This window comes from Pseudophryne corroboree, chromosome 3 (genome assembly GCF_028390025.1).
Source record: "Pseudophryne corroboree isolate aPseCor3 chromosome 3, aPseCor3.hap2, whole genome shotgun sequence".
NCBI lineage: Eukaryota > Metazoa > Chordata > Amphibia > Anura > Myobatrachidae > Pseudophryne > Pseudophryne corroboree.
The window spans coordinates 136,600,974-136,623,777 of record NC_086446.1 but is presented as its reverse complement, the minus strand read 5'-3'; the positions used below and the strand labels follow the sequence as shown (position 1 = coordinate 136,623,777).

General features: G+C 47.8%; 17 non-coding genes across 17 annotated transcripts; 5 read left to right on the top strand and 12 right to left on the bottom strand.

The window, feature by feature from the left end:
- The first annotated feature begins 13,145 nt into the window (after positions 1–13,145).
- On the top strand, positions 13,146–13,309 carry LOC134899103 (U1 spliceosomal RNA). Its single transcript, XR_010172787.1, has one exon. It is a non-coding gene; the product is annotated as a U1 spliceosomal RNA (small nuclear RNA).
- Positions 13,310–13,461: 152 nt separating this feature from the next.
- LOC134899395 (U1 spliceosomal RNA) lies at positions 13,462–13,623 on the top strand. Its single transcript, XR_010173071.1, has one exon. It is a non-coding gene; the product is annotated as a U1 spliceosomal RNA (small nuclear RNA).
- Positions 13,624–14,293: 670 nt separating this feature from the next.
- LOC134898920 (U1 spliceosomal RNA) lies at positions 14,294–14,457 on the top strand. The gene has a single exon (XR_010172610.1). It is a non-coding gene; the product is annotated as a U1 spliceosomal RNA (small nuclear RNA).
- A 152-nt stretch (positions 14,458–14,609) lies between these two features.
- Positions 14,610–14,772, top strand: LOC134899590 (U1 spliceosomal RNA). Its single transcript, XR_010173244.1, has one exon. It is a non-coding gene; the product is annotated as a U1 spliceosomal RNA (small nuclear RNA).
- Positions 14,773–15,443: 671 nt separating this feature from the next.
- LOC134898959 (U1 spliceosomal RNA) lies at positions 15,444–15,607 on the top strand. Its single transcript, XR_010172647.1, has one exon. It is a non-coding gene; the product is annotated as a U1 spliceosomal RNA (small nuclear RNA).
- A 357-nt stretch (positions 15,608–15,964) lies between these two features.
- Positions 15,965–16,127, bottom strand: LOC134899532 (U1 spliceosomal RNA). The gene has a single exon (XR_010173204.1). It is a non-coding gene; the product is annotated as a U1 spliceosomal RNA (small nuclear RNA).
- Positions 16,128–16,279: 152 nt separating this feature from the next.
- Positions 16,280–16,443, bottom strand: LOC134898958 (U1 spliceosomal RNA). The gene has a single exon (XR_010172646.1). It is a non-coding gene; the product is annotated as a U1 spliceosomal RNA (small nuclear RNA).
- Positions 16,444–17,114: 671 nt separating this feature from the next.
- On the bottom strand, positions 17,115–17,277 carry LOC134899571 (U1 spliceosomal RNA). The gene has a single exon (XR_010173226.1). It is a non-coding gene; the product is annotated as a U1 spliceosomal RNA (small nuclear RNA).
- Positions 17,278–17,429: 152 nt separating this feature from the next.
- Positions 17,430–17,593, bottom strand: LOC134899039 (U1 spliceosomal RNA). The gene has a single exon (XR_010172725.1). It is a non-coding gene; the product is annotated as a U1 spliceosomal RNA (small nuclear RNA).
- A 670-nt stretch (positions 17,594–18,263) lies between these two features.
- On the bottom strand, positions 18,264–18,426 carry LOC134899279 (U1 spliceosomal RNA). The gene has a single exon (XR_010172959.1). It is a non-coding gene; the product is annotated as a U1 spliceosomal RNA (small nuclear RNA).
- Positions 18,427–18,578: 152 nt separating this feature from the next.
- LOC134898957 (U1 spliceosomal RNA) lies at positions 18,579–18,742 on the bottom strand. The gene has a single exon (XR_010172645.1). It is a non-coding gene; the product is annotated as a U1 spliceosomal RNA (small nuclear RNA).
- A 671-nt stretch (positions 18,743–19,413) lies between these two features.
- Positions 19,414–19,576, bottom strand: LOC134899570 (U1 spliceosomal RNA). The gene has a single exon (XR_010173225.1). It is a non-coding gene; the product is annotated as a U1 spliceosomal RNA (small nuclear RNA).
- Positions 19,577–19,728: 152 nt separating this feature from the next.
- On the bottom strand, positions 19,729–19,892 carry LOC134899038 (U1 spliceosomal RNA). The gene has a single exon (XR_010172724.1). It is a non-coding gene; the product is annotated as a U1 spliceosomal RNA (small nuclear RNA).
- A 670-nt stretch (positions 19,893–20,562) lies between these two features.
- On the bottom strand, positions 20,563–20,725 carry LOC134899278 (U1 spliceosomal RNA). The gene has a single exon (XR_010172958.1). It is a non-coding gene; the product is annotated as a U1 spliceosomal RNA (small nuclear RNA).
- Positions 20,726–20,877: 152 nt separating this feature from the next.
- Positions 20,878–21,041, bottom strand: LOC134899158 (U1 spliceosomal RNA). Its single transcript, XR_010172840.1, has one exon. It is a non-coding gene; the product is annotated as a U1 spliceosomal RNA (small nuclear RNA).
- A 675-nt stretch (positions 21,042–21,716) lies between these two features.
- Positions 21,717–21,879, bottom strand: LOC134899475 (U1 spliceosomal RNA). The gene has a single exon (XR_010173148.1). It is a non-coding gene; the product is annotated as a U1 spliceosomal RNA (small nuclear RNA).
- Positions 21,880–22,031: 152 nt separating this feature from the next.
- On the bottom strand, positions 22,032–22,195 carry LOC134899037 (U1 spliceosomal RNA). Its single transcript, XR_010172723.1, has one exon. It is a non-coding gene; the product is annotated as a U1 spliceosomal RNA (small nuclear RNA).
- Positions 22,196–22,804: the final 609 nt, after the last annotated feature.

Genomic DNA, 22,804 nt, shown 5'->3' with positions numbered 1-22,804 from the left:
TACCTCAGGCTTCTTTCCCTTGTACATATGTACCCTCTTGTCAGCGACAGGGGGTTACTCTGTGATGTGCAAAACCTTTTTTATTGCCATAATCATAAATCGAATGGATTTTGCCAATTTTGGCTGTAACTTTGCATCATCGTAATCGACACTGGAGTCAGAATCCGTGTCGGTATCTGTGTCACAAACTGGGATAGTGGGCGCTTATGAGACCCTGACAGTCCCTGCAACATAGGATCAGGCATGGGTTGAGACCCTGACTGTCCCAAAGCTTCTGCCTTGTCTAATCTTTTGTGCAATGAGTTTACACTAGCATTTAAAACATTCCACATATCCATCCAATCAGCTGTCGGCGGAGACACCACATTCATTTGCTCCCGCTCCTCTCTAATATAGCCTTCTTCCTCAGACATGTCGACACACGTGTACCGACACACCACACACACAGGGAATGCTTTTTCTGAAGACAGTTTCCCCACAAGGCCCTTTGGAGAGACAGAGAGGGAGTATGTCAGCACACACCCCAGCGCTATATAACCCAGGAATAAAACAGTAACTTAATGTTTGCCCAGTAGTGCTGCTGTATGTAATTTGCGAATTATGTGCCCCCCCCCCTCTTTTCAACCCTCTTGTCTAACGTGGTATAAGCAGGGTAGAGTCCGGGGAGCTTCCTCTCAGCGGTGCTGTGGAGAAAAAATGGCGCTGGTGAGTGCTGAGGGAGAAGCCCCGCCCCCTCAGAGGCGGGCTTCTGTCCCGCTTAAACTGTAAAATTGGTGGGGGCTCATACATATATACAGTGCCCAGCTGTATATATGTTATATTTTTGCGAAATAGGTTTATATTGCTGCCCAGGGCGCCCCCCCTGCGCCCTGCACCCTTACAGTGACCGGAGTATGTGAGGTGTATGGGAGCAAAGGCACACAGCTGCAGTGCTGTGCGTTACCTCAGTGAAGATCATGAAGTCTTCTGCCGCCTCTGAAGTCTTCTTTTCTTCTCATACTCACCCGGCTTCTATCTTCCGGCTCTGCGAGGGGGACGGAGGCGCGGCTCTGGGACGGACGGCGAGGGTGAGATCCTGCGTACCAATCCCTCTGGAGCTAATGGTGTCCAGTAGCCTAAGAAGCAGGACCTTGCAACTCAGAGAGTAGGGCTGCTTCTCTCCCCTCAGTCCCTCGATGAGGGAGTCTGTTGCCAGCAGTGCTCCCTGAAAATTAAAAACCTAACAAAATACTTTCTGTCAGAAAGCTCAGGAGAGCTCATGAAAAGCACCCAGTCTCCACTGGGCACAGTATCAAACTGAGGTCTGGAGGAGGGGCATAGAGGGAGGAGCCAGTGCACACCCAGAACTAAAGTCTTTCTTAAAGTGCCCATGTCTCCTGCGGAGCCCGTCTATCCCCATGGTCCTTACGGAGTCCCCAGCATCCTCTAGGACTTTAGAGAAAATAGGATTTTAATACCTACTGGTAAATCCTTTTCTCTTAGTCCGTAGAGGATGCTGGGCACCCGTCCCAGTGCGTACTGTGTCTGCAGTTATTAAATGGCCCTTAACTCCAGAACATTTATGTGGAGACAACTTTCCTGACTTGACCATCTTCCTTGGATGTTTTCCCCCTGTGTGACCGCTCCCCAGCCTCGGAGGGTTGCATCCGTGGTCCCTAGGATCCCGTCCTGGATCCCAAACCATCGCCCCTCTAGGTGGTGAGAACTGTGCAGCCACCAATGGAGTGAGATTCTGGTCTTGGAAGACAGGATTATCCTCCGGTGCATGTGTAGGTGGGATCCGGACCACTTGTCCAACAGGTCCCACTGGAACACTCTGGCATGGAGCCTGCCAAACTGAATGGCCTCGTAGGCCGCAACCATCTTCCCCAGCAACCGAATGCATTGATGGATTAACACTCTTGCTGGTTTCAGAATTTGTTTGACCAGACTCTGGATCTCCAGAGCCATTCCACTAGAAGAAAACCTCTTCTGTGTCCAGTATCACTCCCAAAAACAACAACCGCGTCATTAGGACCAACTGCGATTTTGGCAAGTTTAGGAGCCAACCATGTTGTTAAAGAACTGTCAGGGAGAGTAGATGTTTTGCACCAACTGGTACCTGGATCTCGCCTTTATCAGGAGATCATCCAAGTACGGGATAATTGTGACTCCTTGCTTGCGAAGGAGAACCATCATTTCCGCCATCACCCTGGTGAAAATCCTCGGAGCCGTGGACAGACCAAACGGCAACGTCTGAAATTGGTAATGACAATCCTGAATTGCAAACCTCAGGTAGCTTGATGCAGTGGCTAAATGGGAACATGTAAGTAGGCATCCTTTATGTCTACCAAAACCAGGAAATCTCCTTTATCCCCCGGACTGGAGATCACTACCCTGAGAGATTCCATCTTGAAATTGAATTTCTTTAGGTAGAAATTAAGGGATTTCAGATTTAAGATTGGTCTGACTGAGCCGTCCGGCTTCGGGACCACGAAGAGGCTTGAATAAAAACCTTCTCCCTGCTGACTAAGGCTGATTTGAACAATCGGTGAGGGGGAACTTCTTGAAACCCCAGTTTGTACCCTTGGGACACTATTTGTAAAACCCACGAGTCCAGGTCCGAATGAATCCAGAACTGACTGAAGAGTTTTAGACGTGCCCCCCAGTGGTGGAACTAGCGAGCAGTGGGCCCATGTGCGACAAAATGGCTTGGGCCCCCCCCCCCCATCCCTTCCCATCCAAGTCCACCCCCTCACCCCTGGAGAGGATCTGGTGAGGGGGGCCTGCTCAGGGAAGTGGATACCTAGCAACAGTGCCGTAACTAGACATTTTAGCAGTGTGTGCAAGAAACTGCATTGGAGCCCCACCCCTGCATGCAAAACAGGGGCAGTGCGCGCTGTAGGCGCGCGCAAAAAAACATAGTGGCGTGGCTTCGTGGTTAAGGGGTGTGGCCACAAAATAATACCAATTCATAAAACGGTGCACAGTAGTCTCCATTATTCAAATTACGCCGCACAGTAGCACCACTACACCAGGTAGAGACCCTTTTACACCTCACGGCGGACAGATTCCTCTTTTTACACATTACAGCAGACAGCGTCCTCTTTTTACACATTACAGCAGACAGCGTCCCCTTTTTACACATTACGGCAGACAGCATCCCCCTTTTTTACACAACGGCAGACAGCGTGCCCTTGTTACACATAGCGGCAGACAGCGTACATTTTTTTCACATAACGGCAGACAGCCTGCCCTTGTTAAACATAGCGGCAGACAGCGTACACTTTTTACACATAACGGCAGACAGCCTGCCCTTGTTAAACATAGCGGCAGACAGCGTACACTTTTTTCACATAACAGCAGTCAGCCTGCCCTTGTTACACATAATGGCAGACATCGTACACTTTTTACACATTACAGCAGACAGCTTGCCCTTGTTACACATTATGGCAGACAGCGTGCCCTTGTTACACATTACGGCAGACAGCATCCCCCTTGTTACACATTACGGCAGGCAGATTCCCCCTTGTTACACATTGCGGCAAGCAGATTCCCCCTTTTTACACATTGCGGCAAGCAGCTTCCCCCTTTTTACACATTGCGGCAGGCAGATTACCCCTTTTTACACATTGCGGCAGGCAGTCCCGCTTTTTACACATAGCTGCAGGCAGATTCCCCCTTTTTACACATAGCGGCAGGCAGATTCCCCCTTTTTACACATTGCGGCAGGCAGTCCCCCTTTTTACACATAGCTGCAGGCAGATTCCCCCTTTTAACACATAGCTGCAGGCAGATTCCCCCCTTTTACACATAGCTGCAGGCAGATTCCCCCTTTTTACACATAGCGGCAGGCAGATTCCCCCTTTTTACACATAGCGGCAGGCAGATTCCCCCTTTTTACACATAGCGGCAGGCAGATTCCCCCTTTTTACACATAGCGGCAGGCAGTCCCAACAAAGAAAGAAAGAGTCGAAAGAAAGAAAGAGAAAGAAAGAAAGAAAGAAAGAAAGAAAGAAAGAAAGAAAGAAAGAAAGAAAGAAAGAAGAATTATACTTACCCTCTCCGCTGGCTCAGGCTTCTCGTGCAGCTTGACGATTCCCGGGCAGTAGAGAAGGAGGAGGAGGGAGGTGGAGGAGGGAGCCGCAGCAGCGCTGTCTTATTGGTGGAGGCGCTGCTGCTGCTGCCCCTCTGCTTCACTATAGGCTGTTCTCGGAAGACAGCCTATAGTGAAGCAGAGGGGCAGCAGCAGCAGCGCCTCCACCAGTAACAAAGCGCTGCTGCGGCTCCTTCCTTCACCTCCCTCCTCCTCCTCCTCCCCCCCGTGCCGCTGCTCCTCTCATCTCCAAGCGACCCTCCTCCCTCTTCGTGTGTTACAGAGGCGGCAGCGTGTCTGGTGCTGCGGCTGCTGCCCGTAGTGCCCTGGCCTGATCTGTTCGTTACGACGGGCGGGCGGCGGGAGTCGCAGGACGCATACCTGACGGGAGCGCTGGTGTGCGGCTGCGGCATGATACAATGAGTCATTGTGACTCATTGTAATGCCGGCGGCTGTGGGCCCTTGAGTGCGGCGGGGCCCCAGTGCAATGCACTGCCTGCCCTGCCAGTAGTTTCGCCCCTGGTGCCCCCCACTGGTGTGGGCTCCTGCAAGAGAGCCCCAGCGTCATGCAGTGGATTTGGCAGAAGCAGAGGACTCTGCTCCTGCGATCTTGAAGAGGCTTCTTGGAGTCAGCATCAGCATTCCCTTGGTGAATCCACAATGCCCTCCTATCCGAGACTGCCATGAAATTGGCCCGTGAGCACTTGTGCCCGGTGTAGGATTTTTAAATATGTGTAGTTTACTGTATGCAAGGGTTTAAAACCTTTTAGGAACTGAGATCTAAGGTGTATTACATGTAGTTTAAAAAAAACAAAAAAGGTTTATTTTATGGCAGTAGTTTCCAAACTGGGGTTCTTGCACTGGTAGCATAGTTTGGTGGTCCAGGACCAATTAAAATTATTTATACTTTATTAAATTGGCAAAACCATTCCCTCACAACATAACTGAACCTGAGGATGACATGCTATAAACACAATTTACTTGATTTTATATTTTTTTCTGAATTTCTCAATAAAAAAAACTTTGGCCTAGGGGTGCCGTGAAACAAATTTTGATACTATTTATTTATATAGTGCTCTTTCTCCAACAGGACTTGAGATATGGCTTCTGGAACTGAACACAGGATTCTAAATGTGGCTGTACCAAGGACCTATACAGTGGCATTACAGGTTGAGTATCCCTTATCCAAAATGCTTGGGACCAGAGGAATTTTGGATATCGGATTTTTCTGTATTTTGGAATAATTGCATACCATAACGAGATATTATGGTGATGGGACCTAAATCTAAGCACAGAATGCATTTATGTTTCATATATACCATATACACACAGCCTGAAGGTCATTTTAGCCAATATTTTTTATAACTTTGTGCATTAAACAAAGTGTGTGTACATTCACAGAATTCATTTATGTGTCATATACACCTTATACACACAGTCTGAAGTTCATTTAATACAATATTTTTAATAACTTTGAGTATTAAACAAAGTTTGTGTACACTGAGCCATCAAAAAACAAAGGTTTCACTATCTCAGTCTCACTCAAAAAAGTCCGTATTTCGGAATATTCCGTATTTCGGAATATTTGGATATGGGATACTCAACCTGTATTACTTTTTTCTGCTACTGGTTCTTTACCTATGCAAACAAGCATCTGACTTGCCTTTCCTATTGCTTTGTTACATTGCTCACCTGAAATAGTAATACTTAGATAGCTTTCCTCTTGCCATTATAATGCCCTTAATATTATAGTTAGCCTTTGTATTTTTGAGACGTGTATGATTTTGCATTTTTTGGCATTAAATGTTGCCATGTTCTTGACCATTCCTCTAGTCCAGGGGCGGAACTGCCAGAGACAACGGAGTCAGTTGCCGCCGGGCTCCAGCCCTAAAGGGGCTTCCTCCATTGCCCTCCGGCTGTTACGTGCCCTTCCTACTAAATAGACAAAGGCGCTACCAGCAGGGTCTCGCAGTTTGTACATTCCATGCCGTAACACCCTTCTTTCCACCTTTTTCAAGACCCAGCCCAGCAGCCTCGCCGCTGCCACCACCGCTAGCTGCAGCACTGCCAGCGGTGGGGTGCCCCTGCTTCTTCTCACACCACAGATAGCTGGGCAGCACTGCAACTGCCTGCCTGATTGCTCCGCCCCCTTCCGGCTCCCAAGCACCTCTGCTGCCCAGTGATCCAGGAGCCTGCTGCTAGGAAGAAGTGGCCGAGCTTCAGCAAGCGAGTCTGGACACTGGCGGAGGAAGCCATGATAACCAGATAATGGGGAGTGGAGAGCCAGTTCCAAGGTAATACTTTATACAGCTGGTTGAGATCCTGGTCGGTGGATATGGATTCCAAGAAAACCCTGGAGGTGCTTCCTTTCAAGGGAGACACTCTCTTTGGAGAAGACCTCAATAAGATTGTAGCTGATCTGGCTACTGCTAAAACAGCTTGCCTACCTAGTATGACTCCTACCACGCAGAAGGCTAAAAGTACTTTCCCTTGGCCCTTTCATCCTCAAGGTAAAGCGTACCCAAGGTCAGGCATACCCAAAGCAAGCTCATGCTTCCAGACCTGCCAAGCCCAGACTGAAGCAAGCCTGGGCTGCCCATCAGCCTGCTTCCAAAACGGACAAGCCTGCCGCATGACGGTGCAGGCCTCCCTCTGGGGGATCCCAGGGTGGGGGGCCCGACTTCTAGGTTTGGCATAATTCTAAGCTAGAGAATTCTGTTTGGAGCTCACCTTGTACTTTGTGAAGAAATAATCAGCATTGTGGCTGAGCAGATACATGTAGTGTGTGGCTGCAAACTGCATGGATCTCCTGCGTTGTAATGCTGATACTTTTTTTTTCAAAGTACCAATAGCTTCATATAATGTTCACAATTTTTATGCAGGATCAAATAGCTCAATAGGTAGGGTGTTTGATTAGAATTCAACAGGTTATAGGTTTGAATCCTGGGTATGGTAGTTTGAGATGTGTTATTTAATAAAGTATGTTGTTCTGACTGCCGGCATCCTATCACCTGGGATATCATACTAAATAAATGGAGTTGATCAATTTTTTTTTATTTATTTTTTAAACCAGGGACAATTTCCAGATACTTTTCTTTATAACTGAGATTGCCCCCTGGAACTTCACATCAGTTGACAACTATGCATGAGTGAGCAGTGCTTGCTCTGGATCTGCCCACCCATTTATGTGCCGTCATAAAAGAAAGCACAACTGACAGTTATCCTGGGCGTACACTACACAATTATCTGTCAGGCTATCTATCCAGTCTGGATGGATGGAATGAAAATCTGGTAATGTATAGGAGCAAATGTCAATTAACCATTTGCTCCCAAACACTAGAAAAGTGGTCAAAAATGGTCATTACACAAATTGGTTAAACCCAAAATTTAACCAATTTGTTTAGGGGACCATTTTTGTCCATTTTCTAGTGTTTGAGAGTAAATCGTTGATGGTCATTTGCTCACATAGATAACCGGATTTCTATTCCAACCAGCCAGTGTTGGAGATATGGTCTGCCAGATTACATAATGCATACCAGAGCCATAACTAGACTTTTTGGTGCCCTGTGACAGATAATTATATGCCCCCCCCCCTCCCCATTTTTGCAATATGGACAAAAGGCGCATGCCTTGTGGGGAAGGGGCATAACAAGATTGGTCTCAGAGAAAGCACATGAGATATGAAGATATATCTAGTATACTTGACACTCAATGGTTTGTGGTATTGCCGGGGTGCCCTCCTTAAATGCATATACAATCACACATGGCGTGTTTGTGCAAATGGCATATCAGCAGTCAGCACTAACTGGTGACATGCCATTTGTACAAGTAAGCCATGTGTGACTAATATATAAACATACTTTATTAAATAACACCTCAAACTATCATACCCAGGATTCAAACCTATAACCTGTTGAATTCTAATCAAATACCCTACCCATTGAGCTACTTGATCCTGCATCTATTCTAACCTCCAAAAACAGATTCAGTTGCATTTTCCAGCGTGTTTTGTTTGCGCCTTTGCAAATGTCTTACATCGACAAACTTATTCAGTACTATTTTGCAAATAGGGTTACATTGTCGCAACATTGTGTTCCCTAATTGCTTGATTTTTTTAAATGCAACAATTGATAAAGACACCTGATAATTGCTCTGTGGAGTCTTATTTTGTGTCTACTTCTAATCTACATTTAATTCCCTACCTCTAATCAAGGCATTTTTAAATGCTGGGGGCTGCCAGGACGTGAGGCCTACCTAGACTTTAGATCTGAATTTGAATGTACTTGTGAACTAACTTAATTTCCTACTTCTAAATTCATTCCTAAATTCACTACTTACATGAATCCTGTAGTTGGGCATTTTGGGACTTCGATTGTGGGCATTGTTTTGTGTCCAGACCAGCAGCAGGTGGTGTGCATTTGCTGGAAAGGCATCGAAGACCTCCGATATGCTGCATCTCCTGATGTGTGTCTCCCTCAAGTGTCTGTCAGCAAATGCCTGCTAGACACCCCATTCCAAGCTGATTGTGACATCACGGTACATGCATCATAGAACAGGCATGCTAGAACATGGGTCTTCAACCTGCGACCCTCCAGCTGCTGTGGAACTACACATCCCAGCATGCCCTGCCTCAGTTTTAGCATACCTTAATAGCAAAACTGTGGCAGGGCATGCTGGGATGTGTAGTTTCACAGCAGCTGGAGGGCCACAGGATGAAGACCCATGTGCTAGAGCCAAGCCGCAGGTACATTGAATGCTAGCAAGCTGAATATTTAAATCCTTTTTGTTCCGCAGCATTCCAATGTGGAAGATTCCATGGAACCAGAGATCCTTCCATTGAGAAGGACATGCTGCCTGGATGACTACACTGTGCAAATTAAATCACGGAGCCAGTTGGTTTGTGGGTGGCTCTGGTGACTGGGTGGTTGGGTGGGTGGTGTGTCGGAGGTGGAGCACATGCAAATGATTGTGTATCATCCAGCTAGTGAGAGAGAAAACTCATGCAGGAGTGTGCCTGCTTGTCAGTGGGTTATGCACCTTGCCAGACGTCAAATCTACATAGAGCAGCTGGAGGGGACAAGAGCAGGTTTGCAAAATATAGATAGAAGAGCATATATGCTGGCACATTCTCCATGATTGTGTCAGCTTATGTTTTGGTGCACTGCACTTTCCTCCACTAAGTTTTAGCCATTTTTGTTAAGCTCAAGTGTAGTTGCTTCTCGGCCTTTTGGCTGTGATCTTGTATCGTGGTTGAAGGGTCTGCTGGAGGGAGGGATTGTTTTCTTCATTGGCGAAAAACCAAAGATATTCCAGGATGGAAGGCTTGGGAACACTATCCGTTTTTCAGTTGTGGAAGAGCACAGAGGTCGGATTAGACTACATTCTATAGTAAAGGATACCTTTCTATTTATTGCCCCTCCCCTTATATGTGTCTGTGTTACAATAAAGCTTCGGTCTTGTGATTCCCCCACCCTCTTACACTCCACACACATAGCCTTATTAACTGTTGTATTATTGTATAGTTTAAATGTATAGTGCAGTTCATGATTTATAGTGTAGGCTGGCCTGTGCTGTAGTTCTTGAACTGTACTATACCGACAGCATTTGTATTGTGTTTTATCTGTGCTGCAACACAGTACTTATGTGTGTAATGTTTATGTATGTTTTTTTGCTTCTTTATGTCAATAAAGACTGCTTTTTCAATACAATATCTGAAAACAATCAATGTTTATCTTTGATGGCAATAGAAGTGGTATGATATTTGCTGCTTTTGAAAGGCAATATCTGATATGTCCCCTATCTGGGAACCATATATTAAATGGCTTTTCAGAAAAGGGAGATGGTAGAAGAGCTTTCAGTACTTGTAGGACCGATGCACATTTCCTATTCTAGCCTCCAAAAACAGATTCAGTTGCATTTTCCAGCGTGTTTTGGATGCGCCTTTGCAAATGTCTTACATCGACAAACTTATTCAGTACTATTTTGCAAATAGGGTTACATTGTTGCAACATTGTGTTCCCTAATTGCTTGATTTTTTAAATGCAACAATTGATAAAGACACCTGATAACTGCTCTGTGGAGTCTTATTTTGTGTCTACTTTTTATCTACATTGAATTCTCTACCTCTAATCAAGGCATTTTTAAGTGCTGGGGGCTGCCAGGACGTGAGGCCTACCTAGACTTTAGATCTGAATTTGAATGTACTTGTGAACTAACTTAATTTCCTACTTCTAAATTCATTCCTAAATTCACTACTTACATGAATCCTGTAGTTGGGCATTTTGGGACTTCGATTGTGGGCATTGTTTTGTCTCCAGACCAGCAGCAGGTGGTGTGCATTTGCTGGAAAGGCATCGAAGACCTCCGATATGCTGCATCTCCTGATGTGTGTCTCCCTCAAGTGGCTGTCAGCAAATGCCTGCTAGACACCCCATTCCAAGCTGATTGTGACATCACGGTACATGCATCATAGAACAGGCATGCTAGAACATGGGTCTTCAACCTGCGACCCTCCAGCTGCTGTGGAACTACACATCCCAGCATGCCCTGCCTCAGTTTTAGCATACCTTAATAGCAAAACTGTGGCAGGGCATGCTGGGATGTGTAGTTTCACAGCAGCTGGAGGGCCACAGGATGAAGACCCATGTGCTAAAGCCAAGCCGCAGGTACATTGAATGCTAGCAAGCTGAATATTTAAATCCTTTTTATTCCGCAGCATTCCAATGTGGAAGATTCCATGGAACCAGAGATCCTTCCATTGAGAAGGACATGCTGCCTGGATGACTACACTGTGCAAATTAAATCACGGAGCCAGTTGGCTTGTGGGTGGCTCTGGTCACTGGGTGGTTGGGTGGGTGGTGTGTCGGAGGTGGAGCACATGCAAATGATTGTGTATCATCCAGCTAGTGAGAGAGAAAACTCATGCAGGAGTGTGCCTGCTTGTCAGTGGGTTATGCACCTTTCCAGACGTCAAATCTACATGGAGCAGCTGGAGAGGACAAGAGCAGGTTTGCAAAATATAGACAGAAGAGCTCTCCAGCCTAGTTTGCTGTCTGTTTCCACTTCTCTTTTCTTGAGCCGCTCCCTTCTATGCCCTTGCGCACTATCCTGACTTCTCCCATCTGCTTACTTTGTGCCTTCCAACGCACAATGCGAATTACAGGTAGTGCTGCAGGGCCCACACCCTTTTACTTGCCATACAGAGCAGCTCTGGAGCTGTTACAGTGCCCAGCTTCTGCAAGAAATCAGCTTGAATGCTTCAGGGGCTGGGGCATAGCCAACATGAGCCCCACACCGAAGGAGGGTGGAGGTGTTTAATGCAAACTATAGGTCATCCAAGCGCCGCAAAAGGCCGCCATGCCCTGCACGCCCCTTTTCTCTTTTCATATGCAGACGAGGGTTGAAGCCAACTTTGACCCACTGCTTGGATGACATCACCATATGCAAATCCATCTGCTGCAGGCCTTCCCGCAGGAATGCTTGCACTAGTTGTTGCATTTGGTTTGTTGTTTGGGGGTGCTTCAGTGTTAGGCAGCCTTCTGCCCTCCCATGTTCATCTGAAAATATGTGTTCTCCCTGCAGTTGTTGTCCCCAGATGAGAGTTCCCTTGTGCTGCCTAATGATTTTGAATTGAAGTGGTTCATGTAGGTGCTATTTTAATCTGATTTTATATATGCATTTTAGTATATTTTTTTTTTTGCTTTACCATATTTATCTTTTTATTCTAGAACCACTATTTGTCTGATCAGTTATTTAATATTGGAACCAGTAGATATAAGGTGGATTTTATATGTTAATTAAACACTTTTAATTGACTGTAAAGAAGTCTACGCCAGCTTATCTCTGATTACGGACATTGGAATAGAAGTATACTGAAGAGAGATGAGCGTTGTGCGGCAAGTTGTCATGACAACGGACTCCAAGACGACGTAACCGGAAGTGACGTATCGCTAGACCTAGCGACTACGAGAAAAAGATCTAGGACTCCGGAGGCGGAAGTGACGGAGTGGGAGTTCAGGTTGCTATGGTAACCCGGCGGTTTCCGAACATGACGCCAGGTGGAATCAATTTGGAATCTGGCTGTGATTTGCTATTTAAATCTGGATGTGTGGTGCAGTGAGTATTCAGCCTCGAAAAAGACTCCAGGAATAGGAGTTGAAACGCGTCGGCGTATTCCATCTGTGACTGGCATTTACGGTGGTCTGCACTTCTAAGAACCAGAGGACTTTCCTGCTCCAGCCCGGGCGGTTTTGGGATTTAAAAGAACTTGTTTGAGAACTTTTTTGGGTTCTCAAACCCTCTGGTAATTGCTCTGCATATCTCTTTGTGGCTGTCACATTTTGGAGAATCATTCTGCACATTTTTACCCTACCTGTTTATTGTGTTATGTCCATGTTCCCCGATATGTGTCATTAAAAAACTTTATTGCACATGTGGTTCCCCTCTCCCCTCTGTTTTACATGCTACTACATTGAGAGGAGGAGGAGTGAGGAGTAAGAACCTGGACTTTCACGGTGACCTTAAGGGTTGTATGTTTTGTTTTTTTATTGCATGCAAGCACTTTATGCATTCATTTATGCACTGTTACTAGGTGCCTGTTGGTACCCGCAGCCTAATTTGTTTATTGTTCATTCATTTCTGGTGCTCTGGAGAGGCACTTATCCTGGTTGCGGGGGCTATTGTGCAGCCTTGTTTTAGACTGCGCGACACGTGGATAAAACTAGACAGATTCTTTGTTATACATTCCCTGCATACCCCTTTTCTCTTTTCATATGCAGATGAGGGTTCCAGCCAACTTTGGCCCACTGCTTGGATGACATCACTGTATGCAAATACATCTTCTGCAGACCTTCCCCCAGGAATGCTTGTACTAGTTGTTGCATTTGGTTTGTTGTTTGGGGGTGCTTCAGTATTAGGCAGCCTTCTGCCCTCCCATGTTCATCTGAAAATATGTGTTCTCCCTGCAGTTGTTGTCCCCAGATGAGAGTTCCCTTGTGCTGCCTCAGTTGAATCTCCTTTACTTGACAGAGATGTGCCTGAGCAGCGGCCCTCCCCAGCCCTATCCCAAATCATACTTATTTTGCATAGGAGATATCATGGTAATGAAGACTGTTATCCCAGGGTGAGGTTCATTCATTGCATTCTGGGTATGCTGACCCCTGTGATTTCCCCAAATGTGGGAAACTTGACTGCATTATTTGTGGTAGTGGGGGACTGTGTTTGTGCTTTCCTCTGGTCAGCTCTGGTAAAAGTCAGATTTCTTTGTCTCAGATCTTCCTCTAGCCTTGTTCTTCTTTCGAGAGTTCCCTTGTGCTGACTCAGTTGGATCTCCTTCACTTGACAGGGAAGTGCCCGAGCAGCGACCCTACCCAGCTCTAGCCCAACTCCTACTTACCTGCCAGGTGAGATACTATGATCATGAAGGTGTTCTCCCAGGGCAAGGCTCACCCATTGCACTCTGGGTGTGCTGCTCTTGCGATTTCCCCAAATGTGGGAAACTTGACTGCATAATTTGTGTTTCCCCTGGTCGGCTCTCGTATAATTCAGATGTCTTTGTCTCAGGTCTCTCTCCAGCCTAGTTTGCTGTCTGTTTCCACTTCTCTTTTCTTGAGCCGCTCCCTTCTATGCCCTTGCGCACTATTATGACCTCTCCTGTCTGCTTACTTTGTGCCTTCCAACGTCAATGCAAACTACAGGTAGTGCTGCAGGGCCCACACCCTTTTACATGCTTTACAGAGCAGCTCTGGAGCTGTTACAGTGCCCAGCTGCTGCAAGAAATCAGCTTGAATGCTTCAGGGGCTGGGGCATAGCCAACATGAGCCCCACACCGAAGGAGGGTGGAGGTGTTTAATGTGAATTAGGGGTCATCCAAGCGCCGCAAAAGGCCGCCATGCCCTGCACATCCCTTTTTTCTTTTCATATGCAGACGAGGGTTGAAGCCAACTTTGACCCACTGCTTGGATGACATCACCATATGCAAATCCATCTGCTGCAGGCCTTCCCCCAGGAATGCTTGCACTAGTTGTTGCATTTGGTTTGTTGTTTGGGGGTGCTTCAGTATTAGGCAGCCTTCTGCCCTCCCATGTTCATCTGAAAATATGTGTTCTCCCTGCAGTTGTTGTCCCCAGATGAGAGTTCCCTTGTGCTGCCTCAGTTGAATCTCCTTTACTTGACAGAGATGTGCCTGAGCAGCGGCCCTCCCCAGCTCTATCCCAAATCATACTTATTTTGCATAGGAGATACCATGGTCATGAAGATTGTTCTCCCAGGTTGAGGTTCATTCATTGCATTCTGGGTATGCTGACCCCTGTGATTTCCCCAAATGTGGGAAACTTGACTGCATTATTTGTGGTAGTGGGGGACTGTGTTTGTGCTTTCCTCTGGTCAGCTCTGGTAAAAGTCAGATTTCTTTGTCTCAGATCTTCCTCTAGCCTTGTTCTTCTTTCGAGAGTTCCCTTGTGCTGCCTCAGTTGGATCTCCTTCACTTGACAGGGGGGTGCCCGAGCAGCGACCCTCCCCAGCTCTAGCCCAACTCCTACTTACCTGCCAGGTGAGATACTATGATCATGTAGGTGCTTCTCCCAGGGCAAGGCTCACCCATCGCACTCTGGGTGTGCTGCCCCTGTGATTTCTCCAAATGTGGGAAACTTGACTGCATAATTTGTGTTTCCCCTGGTCGGCTCTCGTATAATTCAGATGTCTTTGTCTCAGGTCTCTCTCCAGCCTAGTTTGCTGTCTGTTTCCACTTCTCTTTTCTTGAGCCGCTCCCTTCTATGCCCTTGCGCACTATCCTGACTTCTCCCGTCTGCTTACTTTGTGCCTTCCAATGCACAATGCGAACTACAGGTAGTGCTGCAGGGCCCACACCCTTTTACTTGCCTTACAGAGCAGCTCTGGAGCTGTTACAGTGCCCAGCTGCTGCAAGAAATCAGCTTGAATGCTTCAGGGGCTGGGGCATAGCCAACATGAGCCCTACACCGAAGGAGGGTGGAGGTGTTTAATGCGAACTAGGGGTCATCCAAGCGCCGCAAAAGGCCGCCATGCCCTGCACGCCCCTCTTCTCTATTCATATGCAGATGAGGGTTGAAGCCAACTTTGACCCACTGCTTGGATGACATCACCATATGCAAATCCATCTGCTGCAGGCCTTCCCCCAGGAATGCTTGCACTAGTTGTTGCATTTGGTTTGTTGTTTGGGGGTGCTTCAGTATTAGGCAGCCTTCTGCCCTCCCATGTTCAACTGAAAATATGTGTTCTCCCTGCAGTTGTTGTCCCCAGATGAGAGTTCCCTTGTGCTGCCTCAGTTGAATCTCCTTTACTTGACAGAGATGTGCCTGAGCAGCGGCCCTCCCCAGCTCTATCCCAAATCATACTTATTTTGCATAGGAGATACCATGGTCATGAAGATTGTTTTCCCAGGGTGAGGTTCATTCATTGCATTCTGGGTATGCTGACCCCTGTGATTTCCCCAAATGTGGGAAACTGGACTGCATTATTTGTGGTAGTGAGGGACTGTGTTTGTGCTTTCCTCTGGTCAGCTCTGGTAAAAGTCAGATTTCTTTGTCTCAGATCTTCCTCTAGCCTTGTTCTTCTTTCGAGTTGCTCCCTCGGTGTGGGGCTCATGATGGCTATGCCCCAGCCCCTGAAGCATTCAAGCTGATTTCTTGCAGCAGCTGGGCACTGTAACAGCTCCAAAGCTGCTCTGTAAGGCAAGTAAAAGGGTGTGGGCCCTGCAGCACTACCTGTAGTTTGCATTGTGCGTTGGAAGGCACAAAGTAAGCAGACAGGAGAAGTCAGGATAGTGCGCAAGGGCATAGAAGGGAGCAACTCAAGAAAAGAGAAGTGGAAACAGACTGCAAATTAGGCTGGAGAGAGACCTGAGACAAAGAGATCTGAATTATACGAGAGCCGACCAGGTGAAACACAAATTATGCAGTCAAGTGTCCAACATTTGGGGAAACCGCAGGAGTAGCACACCCAGAGTGCAATGGGTGAGCCTTGCCCTGGGAGAAGCACCTTCATGATCATAGTATCTCACCTGGCAGGTAAGTAGGAGTTGGACTAGAGCTGGGGAGGGTCGCTGCTCGGGCACCCCCCTGTCAAGTGAAGGAGATCCAACTGAGGCAGCACAAGAGAACTCTCGAAAGAAGAACAAGGCTAGAGGAAGATCTGAGACAAAGAAATCTGACTTTTACCAGAGCTGACCAGAGGAAAGCACAAACACAGTCCCTCACTACCACAAATAATGCAGTCCAGTTTCCCACATTTGGGGAAATCACAGGGGTCAGCATACCCAGAATGCAATGAATGAACCTCACCCTGGGAAAACAATCTTCATGACCATGGTATCTCCTATGCAAAATAAGTATAATTTGGGATAGAGCTGGGGAGGGCCGCTGCTCAGGCACATCTCTGTCAAGTAAAGGAGATTCAACTGAGGCAGCACAAGGGAACTCTCATCTGGGGACAACAACTGCAAGGAGAACACATATTTTCAGATGAACATGGGAGGGCAGAAGGCTGCCTAATACTGAAGCACCCCCAAACAACAAACCAAATGCAACAACTAGTGCAAGCATTCCTGGGGGAAGGCCTGCAGCAGATGGATTTGCATATGGTGATGTCATCCAAGCAGTGGGTCAAAGTTGGCTTCAACCCTCATCTGCATATGAATAGAGAAGAGGGGCGTGCAGGGCATGGCGGCCTTTTGCGGCGCTTGGATGACCCCTAGTTCGCATTAAACACCTCCACCCTCCTTCGGTGTGGGGCTCATGTTGGCTATGCCCTAGCCCCTGAAGCATTCAAGCTGATTTCTTGCAGCAGCTGGGCACTGTAACAGCTCCAGAGCTGCTCTGTAAGGCAAGTAAAAGGGTGTGGGTCCTGCAGCACTACCTGTAGTTCGCATTGTGCGTTGGAAGGCACAAAGTAAGCAGACGGGAGAAGTCAGGATAGTGCGCAAGGGCATAGAAGGGAGCGGCTCAAGAAAAGAGAAGTGGAAACAGACAGCAAACTAGGCTGGAGAGAGACCTGAGACAAAGACATCTGAATTATACGAGAGCCGACCAGGGGAAACACAAATTATGCAGTCAAGTTTCCCACATTTTGGGAAATCACAGGGGCAGCACACCCAGAGTGCGATGGGTGAGCCTTGCCCTGGGAGAAGCACCTACATGATCATAGTATCTCACCTGGCAGGTAAGTAGGAGTTGGGCTAGAGCTGGGGAGGGTCGCTGCTCGGGCACCCCCCTGTCAAGTGAAGGAGATCCAACTGAGGCAGCACAAGGGAACTCTCGAAAGAAGAACAAGGCTAGAGGAAGATCTGAGACAAAGAAATCTGACTTTTACCAGAGCTGACCAGAGGAAAGCACAAACACAGTCCCCCACTACCACAAATAATGCAGTCAAGTTTCCCACATTTGGGGAAATCACAGGGGTCAGCATACCCAGAATGCAATGAATGAACCTCAATCTGGGAGAACAATCTTCATGACCATGGTATCTCCTATGCAAAATAAGTATGATTTGGGATAGAGCTGGGGAGGGCCGCTGCTCAGGCACATCTCTGTCAAGTAAAGGAGATTCAACTGAGGCAGCACAAGGGAACTCTCATCTGCGGACAACAACTGCAGGGAGAACACATATTTTCAGATGAACATGGGAGGGCAGAAGGCTGCCTAATACTGAAGCACCCCCAAACAACAAACCAAATGCAACAACTAGTGCAAGCATTCCTGGGGGAAGGCCTGCAGCAGATGGATTTGCATATGGTGATGTCATCCAAGCAGTGGGTCAAAGTTGGCTTCAACCCTCGTCTGCATATGAAAAGAAAAAAGGGATGTGCAGGGCATGGCGGCCTTTTGCGGCGCTTGGATGACCCCTAATTCACATTAAACACCTCCACCCTCCTTCGGTGTGGTGCTCATGTTGGCTATGCCCCAGCCCCTGAAGCATTCAAGCTGATTTCTTGCAGCAGCTGGGCACTGTAACAGCTCCAGAGCTGCTCTGTAAAGCATGTAAAAGGGTGTGGGCCCTGCAGCACTACCTGTAGTTTGCATTGACGTTGGAAGGCACAAAGTAAGCAGACAGGAGAGGTCATAATAGTGCGCAAGGGCATAGAAGGGAGCGGCTCAAGAAAAGAGAAGTGGAAACAGACAGCAAACTAGGTTGGAGAGAGACCTGAGACAAAGAGATCTGAATTATACGAGAGCCGACCAGGGGAAACACAAATTATGCAGTCAAGTTTCCCACATTTGGGGAAATCGCAAGAGCAGCACACCCAGAGTGCAATGGGTGAGCCTTGCCCTGGGAGAAGCACCTTCATGATCATAGTATCTCACCTGGCAGGTAAGTAGGAGTTGGGCTAGAGCTGGGGAGGGTCGCTGCTCGGGCACCCCCCTGTCAAGTGAAGGAGATCCAACTGAGGCAGCACAAGAGAACTCTCGAAAGAAGAACAAGGCTAGAGGAAGATCTGAGACAAAGAAATCTGACTTTTACCAGAGCTGACCAGAGGAAAGCACAAACACAGTCCCTCACTACCACAAATAATGCAGTCCAGTTTCCCACATTTGGGGAAATCACAGGGGTCAGCATACCCAGAATGCAATGAATGAACCTCACCCTGGGAAAACAATCTTCATGACCATGGTATCTCCTATGCAAAATAAGTATAATTTGGGATAGAGCTGGGGAGGGCCGCTGCTCAGGCACATCTCTGTCAAGTAAAGGAGATTCAACTGAGGCAGCACAAGGGAACTCTCATCTGGGGACAACAACTGCAAGGAGAACACATATTTTCAGATGAACATGGGAGGGCAGAAGGCTGCCTAATACTGAAGCACCCCCAAACAACAAACCAAATGCAACAACTAGTGCAAGCATTCCTGGGGGAAGGCCTGCAGCAGATGGATTTGCATATGGTGATGTCATCCAAGCAGTGGGTCAAAGTTGGCTTCAACCCTCATCTGCATATGAATAGAGAAGAGGGGCGTGCAGGGCATGGCGGCCTTTTGCGGCGCTTGGATGACCCCTAGTTCGCATTAAACACCTCCACCCTCCTTCGGTGTGGGGCTCATGTTGGCTATGCCCTAGCCCCTGAAGCATTCAAGCTGATTTCTTGCAGCAGCTGGGCACTGTAACAGCTCCAGAGCTGCTCTGTAAGGCAAGTAAAAGGGTGTGGGTCCTGCAGCACTACCTGTAGTTCGCATTGTGCGTTGGAAGGCACAAAGTAAGCAGACGGGAGAAGTCAGGATAGTGCGCAAGGGCATAGAAGGGAGCGGCTCAAGAAAAGAGAAGTGGAAACAGACAGCAAACTAGGCTGGAGAGAGACCTGAGACAAAGACATCTGAATTATACGAGAGCCGACCAGGGGAAACACAAATTATGCAGTCAAGTTTCCCACATTTTGGGAAATCACAGGGGCAGCACACCCAGAGTGCGATGGGTGAGCCTTGCCCTGGGAGAAGCACCTACATGATCATAGTATCTCACCTGGCAGGTAAGTAGGAGTTGGGCTAGAGCTGGGGAGGGTCGCTGCTCGGGCACCCCCCTGTCAAGTGAAGGAGATCCAACTGAGGCAGCACAAGGGAACTCTCGAAAGAAGAACAAGGCTAGAGGAAGATCTGAGACAAAGAAATCTGACTTTTACCAGAGCTGACCAGAGGAAAGCACAAACACAGTCCCCCACTACCACAAATAATGCAGTCAAGTTTCCCACATTTGGGGAAATCACAGGGGTCAGCATACCCAGAATGCAATGAATGAACCTCAATCTGGGAGAACAATCTTCATGACCATGGTATCTCCTATGCAAAATAAGTATGATTTGGGATAGAGCTGGGGAGGGCCGCTGCTCAGGCACATCTCTGTCAAGTAAAGGAGATTCAACTGAGGCAGCACAAGGGAACTCTCATCTGGGGACAACAACTGCAGGGAGAACACATATTTTCAGATGAACATGGGAGGGCAGAAGGCTGCCTAATACTGAAGCACCCCCAAACAACAAACCAAATGCAACAACTAGTGCAAGCATTCCTGGGGGAAGGCCTGCAGCAGATGGATTTGCATATGGTGATGTCATCCAAGCAGTGGGTCAAAGTTGGCTTCAACCCTCGTCTGCATATGAAAAGAAAAAAGGGATGTGCAGGGCATGGCGGCCTTTTGCGGCGCTTGGATGACCCCTAATTCACATTAAACACCTCCACCCTCCTTCGGTGTGGTGCTCATGTTGGCTATGCCCCAGCCCCTGAAGCATCCAAGCTGATTTCTTGCAGCAGCTGGGCACTGTAACAGCTCCAGAGCTGCTCTGTAAAGCATGTAAAAGGGTGTGGGCCCTGCAGCACTACCTGTAGTTTGCATTGACGTTGGAAGGCACAAAGTAAGCAGACAGGAGAGGTCATAATAGTGCGCAAGGGCATAGAAGGGAGCGGCTCAAGAAAAGAGAAGTGGAAACAGACAGCAAACTAGGCTGGAGAGAGACCTGAGACAAAGAGATCTGAATTATACGAGAGCCGACCAGGGGAAACACAAATTATGCAGTCAAGTTTCCCACATTTGGGGAAATCGCAAGAGCAGCACACCCAGAGTGCAATGGGTGAGCCTTGCCCTGGGAGAAGCACCTTCATGATCATAGTATCTCACCTGGCAGGTAAGTAGGAGTTGGGCTAGAGCTGGGTAGGGTCGCTGCTCGGGCACTTCCCTGTCAAGTGAAGGAGATCCAACTGAGTCAGCACAAGGGAACTCTCGAAAGAAGAACAAGGCTAGAGGAAGATCTGAGACAAATAAATCTGACTTTTACCAGAGCTGACCAGAGGAAAGCACAAACACAGTCCCCCACTACCACAAATAATGAAGTCGAGTTTCCCACATTTGGGGAAATCACAGGGGTCAGCATACCCAGAATGCAATGAATGAACCTCACCCTGGGATAACAGTCTTCATTACCATGATATCTCCTATGCAAAATAAGTATGATTTGGGATAGGGCTGGGGAGGGCCGCTGCTCAGGCACATCTCTGTCAAGTAAAGGAGATTCAACTGAGGCAGCACAAGGGAACTCTCATCTGGGGACAACAACTGCAGGGAGAACACATATTTTCAGATGAACATGGGAGGGCAGAAGGCTGCCTAATACTGAAGCACCCCCAAACAACAAACCAAATGCAACAACTAGTACAAGCATTCCTGGGGGAAGGTCTGCAGAAGACGGATTTGCATACAGTGATGTCATCCAAGCAGTGGGCCAAAGTTGGCTGGAACCCTCATCTGCATATGAAAAGAGAAAAGGGGTATGCAGGGAATGGCGGCTTTTTGCGGCGCTTGGATGACCCTTAGTTCGCATTAAACACCCCCACCCTCCTTCGGTGTGGGGCTCATGTTGGCAATGCCCCAGCCCCTGAAGCATTCAAGCTGATTTCTTGCAGCAGCTTGGCACTGTAACAGCTCCAGAGCTGCTCTGTAATGCAAGTAAAAGTTTGTGGGCCCTGCAGCACTACCTGTAGTTTGCATTGTGCATTGGAAGGCACAAAGTAAGCAGACAGGAGGAGAAGTCAGGATAGTGCACAAGGGTATAGAAGGGAGGGGCTCAAAAAAAAAAGAAGTGGAAACAGACTGCAAACTAGGCTGGAGAGAGACCTGAGACAAAGAGATCTGAATTATATGAAAGCCAACCAGTGGAAACACAAATTATGCAGTCAAGTTTCCCACATTTGGGGAAATCACAGGGGCAGCACACCCAGAGTGCAATGGGTGAGCCTTGCCCTGGGAGAAGCACCTTCATGATCATAGTATCTCACCTCGCAGGTAAGTAGGAGTTGGGCTAGAGCTGGGGAGGGTCGCTGCTCGGGCACCCCCCTGTCAAGTGAAGGAGATCCAACTGAGGCAGCACAAGGGAACTCTCGAAAGAAGAACAAGGCTAGAGGAAGATCTGAGACAAAGAAATCTGACTTTTACCAGAGCTGACCAGAGGAAAGCACAAACACAGTCCCCCACTACCACAAATAATGCAGTCAAGTTTCCCACATTTGGGGAAATCACAGGGGTCAGCATACCCAGAATGCAATGAATGAACCTCAATCTGGGAGAACAATCTTCATGACCATGGTATCTCCTATGCAAAATAAGTATGATTTGGGATAGAGCTGGGGAGGGCCGCTGCTCAGGCACATCTCTGTCAAGTAAAGGAGATTCAACTGAGGCAGCACAAGGGAACTCTCATCTGCGGACAACAACTGCAGGGAGAACACATATTTTCAGATGAACATGGGAGGGCAGAAGGCTGCCTAATACTGAAGCACCCCCAAACAACAAACCAAATGCAACAACTAGTGCAAGCATTCCTGGGGGAAGGCCTGCAGCAGATGGATTTGCATATGGTGATGTCATCCAAGCAGTGGGTCAAAGTTGGCTTCAACCCTCGTCTGCATATGAAAAGAAAAAAGGGATGTGCAGGGCATGGCGGCCTTTTGCGGCGCTTGGATGACCCCTAATTCACATTAAACACCTCCACCCTCCTTCGGTGTGGGGCTCATGTTGGCAATGCCCCAGCCCCTGAAGCATTCAAGCTGATTTCTTGCAGCAGCTTGGCACTGTAACAGCTCCAGAGCTGCTCTGTAATGCAAGTAAAAGTTTGTGGGCCCTGCAGCACTACCTGTAGTTTGCATTGTGCATTGGAAGGCACAAAGTAAGCAGACAGGAGGAGAAGTCAGGATAGTGCACAAGGGTATAGAAGGGAGG